At 44.1% G+C, this 7832-nt stretch overlaps 1 long non-coding RNA gene across 1 annotated transcript; it reads right to left on the bottom strand.

The window, feature by feature from the left end:
* Window positions 1-301: 301 nt before the first annotated feature.
* Window positions 302-2089, bottom strand: LOC309620426. Its single transcript, XR_014239542.1, has 2 exons — window positions 729-2089; window positions 302-555 (listed from the first exon to the last, which is right to left on the bottom strand). It is a non-coding gene; the product is annotated as an uncharacterized lncRNA (long non-coding RNA).
* Between the last annotated feature and the right edge of the window lie 5743 nt (window positions 2090-7832).

The raw sequence follows: 7832 nt of genomic DNA, 5'->3' as shown, positions 1-7832 counted from the left end.
ACTCAATCAAAGAGTGAAAAGAATTAGTGAAGTAGCAGATGGGTCACTGGAATTACCCAGTCTTAGGAGCAAAAAGAAAAAAAAAGAATGAAAAGAGTAAAGAAAATTTATGTGAATTATGGGATACCATAAAAAGGAACAATCTGCTCATTATTGGAGTCCCAGAAGGAGAAGAGAGGGGGAAAGGGACAGAAATTAGTGTTTGGAGTCAAAGAACCTTCAAATAATTTAAGGCCTGCAAAGTGCTTGTCAACTTATTATCCAATTAGCTTTCCTCTAAAGTGAATAATAAATCAAAATATTCAAGACTTTTTTCTATTTTGATTAATGTGATGTTGTTTTTTTGCATTCTCAGTCATATTTTACAAATATAAATAAATAAATACACTATAAATACACTTTTTTTCTTCACTATTAGTAATGTGCATCTCAAGTACGGTCCTGCTTTTCAGTTTGATGGTCCAGGAGCCTGTCCGATTTTGATGTGAACCACTTGTAGCCACAATTATGGGTCAGAAGTCTGATATTTAAGGAACACTCTGGACTAGGAACCTGCTGTTGGGAAAATGTAAAAGCGATGGGCAGTTATTGCAAATATCACCTGATAAGTCAACTACTCAAACACACTAACTGGGTTCTGTTACCAGAAAATTACAACCAATTCCTGTCCTCAGTTCTTTTTCCCAATATCTCTTCATCCCTTGAGATCCCAATCTAAGGTTGCATACCAGCCCAGAGTAGACTTTGGAGAACTGCTTCTTTCTTGGAAAGGTAAGTCATGTGCAAGACTTGCTGAGGCAAAATGCAGCCAGTGGCTGGGAATAATCCTCGTCCTGGGCATGGAGAGCCTGGGAGATGCTGAGGAGGAAGAAAACTTTTATTTTAGCATTTATTAGCAATAAAGTATTTCTTATTTAAGGTATGTATATTTTTTAAGGCATATGCTATTGCACACTTAATAGACTACAGTATAGCGTAAACATAACTTTTATAAACACTGGGAAACCAACAAATTCGTGTGACTCACTTTATTAATATTTGCTTTATTGTGGTGGTCTGGAACAGAACCTGCAATACTTCCAAGGTACACCTGTATATGGTAAGATAGGTTTGCTCCCTGTTGTGTAAAAGATGGTCAGTGGCAGCTCTAGCCTCAGTAAAACTGTCATACATTACTCTGGAGATTCACTATATGAGTCCACTGGGCTTTGAAGCAAGCACGTTACGTCTGCATGTGCGGGATAAATGATGCGAAAACCAGTGACCCTCCTGCTGAGCAGGCTGCAAGGAAAAGTTTTCTTTTGCCCAAAGTAGCAATCTGGCTTGTGAACCTCTTTTCACTCTAGGCCCTGCCCTCTGTGCTGAGCCTGAGTCCAAAGTTTACCTCACAGAGAACTCAAAGCCAAAACCCAGACTCATGTGAGGCTGTCTAACTGTGGTGTGGGGCCTGGGGAACAAATTCCTAAAAGAGGAATGAGGGAGGTGAGGACAACAGTGAAATGAACAGAAGTTGAAAATAAATGTGGATAGATGGCGATTTCTTTTTTTTTTCCTATCATCACCATATCACGAGTGAAATATAGCACGTATCGTTCTGAGAAGCTAAACCATCGTCAGGATATGAAGAGGGTTAAACTTCCAACAGATAAGGAAGACAGAGGGTCAGGTCCTCAATGTTCCCTGCTGAGCAGATGACTAGGACAGTCCCTCTCAGCCATGTCCTCTGTTGGCAGACAGTGAAAATTTTTCCAGAGGAGCACTCAGGCCATCAGTCCCTGGTTCATTTTCTGGTCCCAGAGAGATCCTCTCTAGGGAGAGGATTGCCCCCATGAGTACTTTTTTTTTTTTTTAAGTATTTATTTATTTATTTATTTATTTATTTTTATGGCTGTGTTGGGTCTTCGTTTCTGTGCGAGGGCTTTCTCTAGTTGCGGCGAGCGGGGGCCACTCTTCATCGCGGTGCGCGGGCCTCTCACTATCGCGGCCTCTCTTGTTGCGGAGCACAGGCTCCAGACGCGCAGGCTCAGTAATTGTGGCTCATGGGCCCAGTTGCTCCGCGGCAAGTGGGATCTTCCCAGACCAGGGCTCGAACCCGTGTCCCCTGCATTGGCAGACGGATTCTCAACCACTGCACCACCAGGGAAGCCCCCCCATGAGTACTTTTCTTGAGATCAAATTCCTCTGAGACAGTCAGAATGCGCCAAGCTTGCAGATGGCAGAGAATCGGGACCTGGGCGAAGTCTTGGAGTGGCCATGCAATCCCTGAGTGTGGTTTGGGGTGTTTGTAGTAAGAAGAAAGGGAGAGTGAATGAAAACACTCTCACCCATACAATTCTTGAGGGGAAACTGGAGCTTAATGTAAGGAAGCCTGGGCATCCTCAGAAACTGTATTGTATTCTGAGAGCAGATGCAGGGCATGGGGAAGGTTTCTGTGGTTAAGCAGTTTTCAAGTTCGCCCAAAGCACAGCTGGCCCCCAGGAGTAAACACAGAGTTTACCCTGGCACCAACCTCTCTTCTCTCAGTTGAACCAGGGAGAAACAACTACGTGAATTTTCAGGAACTACTAAAACTCAGTTCTCGCTCTGCATCCTCTGCCAGAGCACGGCAGGTTGAAGCAAGGTACAAAGCGAATAAGAATGTATCTTTGTGCGGTTGACACAACAGGGGGACTTTTTTGCTGGGGTTCAGAAGTGGGGTCATTCTGGTTGCCAGTGGGAAGATGTGAGCCTTGATGGGTCCCTCCCAGCCTATGCCTCGTGGGGGAGCTCCCAAGTTCACCTTCCTCCTGCAGGGAGAGACACAGCAGCTGCAGCTACACAGCCTACCTTCAGAAACCTCAGGCTAGAGGTGTGTATCTCCACAAAACCTGGTTCTCAGTGATTTCTACCAAGTGAGAGTGCCAGCTTGGATGCCTGGTGCTGACAACTTCCCAAGTGGCAGGCCTAGAGAGCTGCTCCTCTTGTTAGTGAGCAGGTTTCAGATTTCACATTTGTGTCTCATCATTGTCAGGGTGGCCGTTAAGAGAGCCCGGGCAGCAGGTCTAACCAGCATTTAAAGGATAAACTTGCTGTTCTTATTCAGGTCCTCTTGTTCAAGGTCTCAGGGTGCCTGGGATAGGAAGCCAGCCCAGTCCTGTGTGAGAACAGAAGGCTGTGGGTCAATTTGTCTTGTGTGGCTTCTGAACAGAAGTGAATATGCTTTATACATTGGAAATATTAGGAGGAGAGTACAAGATTCCAAGAATGAGCAACTATTATTAGAAAAAATAATTATTATTAAAAAAATATTTTTCCTCTGGATTTAGTGGTATCTTATTCTATCTATTGAATATGGACACACTGAAAGAAAAAGTTTTTAGAAAATTAAATTGTCTCTCCTTCCCAGTATAAGATGCCAGTTCAACCACTAAAGAATAGATCATCTGTCACTTAAGAATGGCAAAATGATGTGCCATTTTCCCCCATCAATATTTGTCCATTTTGGTGCCTAAAGGCAATCGAGAAAAGTGCAATTAAAGCACTCAAATTGCCAACACTGGTAAACACATACACTTTGTAAGACTAACACAGGAATCTTTTGCCCTGCTCCTCCATGGACAGGGCTCTGATGAGCATGGTTTTAAATGGAATCCAAGTATCTTCATCTTGGTAGGTGGAGCTACCAAGAGAGTAGAGCAACATTTCAGGTATAAACTAGTCTATTCCTGAGGAGAACATGTGATATTCACACTCATGGTGGAAGATTCCTGAGAAGAACATGTGATATTCACACTCATGGTGGAAGAGGCAATCTCACCACACACCAAGGCTCTCCTTGCAGGTAGAGCAGAGAAGCCCTGAGTAGGACTAGAATGCAGAGTTCACAGGCTCTCTGCCCTACCCCCATGACACCCTTTTGTGCCAGAGCCTGGGTTTTGCAGCAAAACTCATTTCAGGCCAGGGAACCATGGGTCCAACAAGAATTGTAAGCAGTCTATTAAAATTCTGGAAGTGGCCAGTCCTGCTGCTTTAATCATTAATTCACCAGAGAAACAATATGGTGATACCTACTATTCATGCAAGGTAACAATAGAAGGGACCCCCCTAAACTGATAAAAGATATGAAGCCAGTTGTTAATGTTCTCCCTGTTTTAAATTCACCCTTTAATATATTCTCTCTGATAATGGATGAATTACTTTAAGCATCTCTCCTTCAAAGTGATCACAATGTTACTGAAGGAGAAAGTGGCTCTCCTGTGACTTCTGGCTGTCAGAAGTGTGGGTGTAAGGATATCCTAGGTGCTCGGCCCCAAGCACGTGCCCAGAACAACTGTCCTATCGAGTGTGCCATCCCAGTGTGGCCTGGTCATTGGCTTTCTGTGGCCCTCTTCATAGGGACATCCTGTGCTCCAAGCCAGCCACCTACCCGCTGATTTCCTCTACTTGATTGCTCTCCTGACCCACCCCACCTCACCACTAACGTTACCTCCTGTACTTCTCCCAAGGCTGCAGCCCTTACAACACCAAGGCCCTCAGGATCCTATGTATAGGACATTGTTAGCTCCAGGCCTCCAACTCCACCAGGACACTTGCTCCTACTACACGTCTACATGCTGGCCGCCAGCAGTGGCTTGTCCACACTGATGTGCTCCAGAGGGTACCTTCCTGCTTAGCTTGCAACTGTAGACCAGCTCTGGTTCTGCAGACCTGCTCTGGCACTGGCAAACCAGCAAACTTCTCTGCCATCCAGTAGGTTCTCCTACACCTTCTCCAATGAGCTGTGACCTCCAGTCCTGGGGAGGGACCCACATTCCAAGTTTGTCTTTCCTTGGGTATGCTCCCTCAGGCCCAGGATACCATATAGAGTTTTCCTATATCTTATATATTCTACATTTGTCATAGTTTAATAATTCTTTATGTTAAACATTATGCTTCACTTTATGTTAAAATTCCCCTGTCTACTGTGTACTTTCCATCTCCTGATTGGATCCAGATTGCTACAGAACACAACACCTACAGCAAATATCATTCCTGGAATTACTGAAAGCCTTCTTTTGAGAGCTGCATCAAGTAAGAATGTCCACTATCACCCGGAAAGAGTAGTAAGGGGAAAAAGAAGGAACAAAATGCTCGGAAAGGAAGAAGTAAGACTGACATTGTTTGCAGGTGACGTGATTGTGTACACTATATTCTACAGGTATTTACAAATTGGTAGAATCAATAAAAGAGTTTAGATAGCTGTTTGTAGGATAAAATATCAACATACAGAAGCCAATTGTATTCTATTTACCAGCAACAAATTTACAAAATGAAAGTTTCAAAGGCAGTATTTGCGAAATATGAAGTACTTAGGATAAAATGTCCTCTTATAGGAAAAATATGAAATATTATTGGGACACATTAAGGAAGTTCTTATTAAAAGGAGAGATAGACCATATCTATTCAATAACATTCCATATTATTGACAAGAAGTCAAATCTAAAAGTTCAACGCAATCCTAATTAGAACCTCAAACAAGATTTTGGTTGAACCTTGTCTGATGAATTGATAATTTAAGTGGAGTTGAGACAGGCCAAAAATAACCTAGACATTCTTGAAGAACAAGGCAGAATTGAGTGGCCTTATCCAAAGATCAGAATTGTTTATAGATCTGTAGTAATTAATATTGATATGTGGTATTTTAAATGGACAGATAAATAGAACCATGGTACTTAATAGAGAGTACACAAACTAGCCCATACATAGGTAGATGCTTGATTTATGACACATGTGGCACTGCAAATCAATAGTAAAAGGGCAGACTTTTCAATAAGTGGTTCACTGAGACAATCAGATATCCACATGAAGAAAAGGAATGAAACCCTACTCAACACTATACACAAACATCAGTTGTAGGTGGATTATGACCTAACTGTGAAAGGCAAAACCACAAATATTTCAGAAGGAAATATAGAGAATATTTTCATGGCCCCAGGGCAGGGACAGATTTCTTGAAACAGAAAAGCACTAACCACAAGGAAAAGAATGACAAATTTGACTATGTTATAATTAAGTATGTTATATAATTAAGTATGTTATAATTAAGATTTGTTCACAAAGCACAGCATAAAGCAAGAGAAAATACAAACAACAAAGCAAAGGACTATTTTGGCCACACATATAACCACCAATGGACTGGTATTTAAAACATATTAAAAACTCATTGGATCAGTAAGGACAAGATGGAAAATAGAAGAGAAAAATGGTGGAAGAGTTGAACATGAACAGGCTTTTCACAGAAGAGAAAATCCAAGAGGTTCATAAACATGAGAATGTGCCCAAACATAATAGTAGTGGTAAAAAACAGTAAATTAAATTCTGGCAATACTTGGTGTAGATGAAGATGTGCAGGAGCAGGAATTCTCTGTGTTATTGGTGGGATTGTAAATTGGTACAACCACTATAGAAAACAATTTGGCTTCGTGTAGAAAAGCTGAAGATACGCATACTCTGTGGGCCAGTGATTCTGTTCTTGCATGTATACCCAAGACTTTTAAACATGAGTCCCATGAAAAATGCCCAAGGATGTTCATTGCACCATTGTTCATAATAAAAAGCTAAAAACAACCCTGGATGAACCCAGTGTTCATCCAGTGTAGAATGATATAATCATATCATAATCATTTTGCTAAAATCATGCACTGCAATGCTAGTCAACAATGGAGACAGAGAGAGGAGAAGATGGCGGACGAGAGAGGAGAAGATGGCGGAAGAGTAAGACATGGAGATCACCTTCCTCCCCAAAGATACATCAGAAATACATCTACACGTGGAACTGCTCCTATAGAACACCCACTGAATGCTGGCAGAAGACGTCAGACCTCCCAAAAGGCAAGAAACTCCCCACGTACCTGGGTAGGGCAAAAGGAAAAAGAAATAACAGAGACAAAAGAATAGGGACAGGACCTGCACCAGCGGGAGGTAGCTGTGAATGAGGAAAGGTTTCCACACACTAGGAAGCCCCTTCACGGGTGGAGACTGCAGGTGGCAGGGGGAGGAGCTTTGGAGCCACGGAGGACAGAGCAGCCACAGGGGTGCGGAGGGCAAAGCAGAGAGATTCCCGCACAGAGGATTGGAGCTGACCAGCACTCACCAGTCCGAGAGGCTTGTCTGCTCAGCCGCTGGGGCGGGCGAGAGCTAGGAGCTGAGGCTCTGGCTTCCGAGGTCAGATCCCAGGGAGAGGACTGGGGTTGGCTGCGTGAACACAGACTGAAGGGTTTAGTGCACCACAGCAAGCTGGGAGGGAGTCCAGGAAAAGGTTTGGAGCTGCCGAACAGGAAAGAGACTTTTTCTTGCCTCTTTGTTTCCTGGTGCACGAGGAGAGAGGATTCATATCACCGCCTAAATGAGCTCCAGAGATGGGCGTGAGCCGCGGCTATCAGTGCCGACCCCAGAGACGGGTATGAGACACTAAGGCTGCTGCTGCCACCACCAAGAAACCTGTGTGCAAGCACAGGTCACTATCCACACCTCCCCACCCAGGAGCCTCTGCAGCCCACCACTGCCAGGGTCCCGTGATCGAGGGACAACTTCCCCGGGAGATTGCACAGTGCGCCTCATGCTGCTGCAACGTCACACTGGCCTCTGCTGCTGCAGGCACGCCCTGCATCCGTATCCATCCCTCCCCATGGCCAGAGTGAGCCAGAGCCCCCAAAGCAGCTGTTCCATTAACCCCGTCCTGTGTGAGTGAAGAACAGACGCCCTCAGGTGACCTACACGCAGAGGCAGGTCCAAATCCAAAGCTGAACCCCGGGAGCTGTGTGAACAAAAAAGAGAAAGGGAAATTTCTCCCATCAGCCTCAGAAGCAGCGGAT

This window comes from Balaenoptera borealis (genome assembly GCF_965194805.1).
Source record: "Balaenoptera borealis genome assembly, chromosome: X".
Lineage (NCBI taxonomy): Eukaryota > Metazoa > Chordata > Mammalia > Artiodactyla > Balaenopteridae > Balaenoptera > Balaenoptera borealis.
This window is presented reverse-complemented; position numbering and strand designations above follow the sequence as displayed.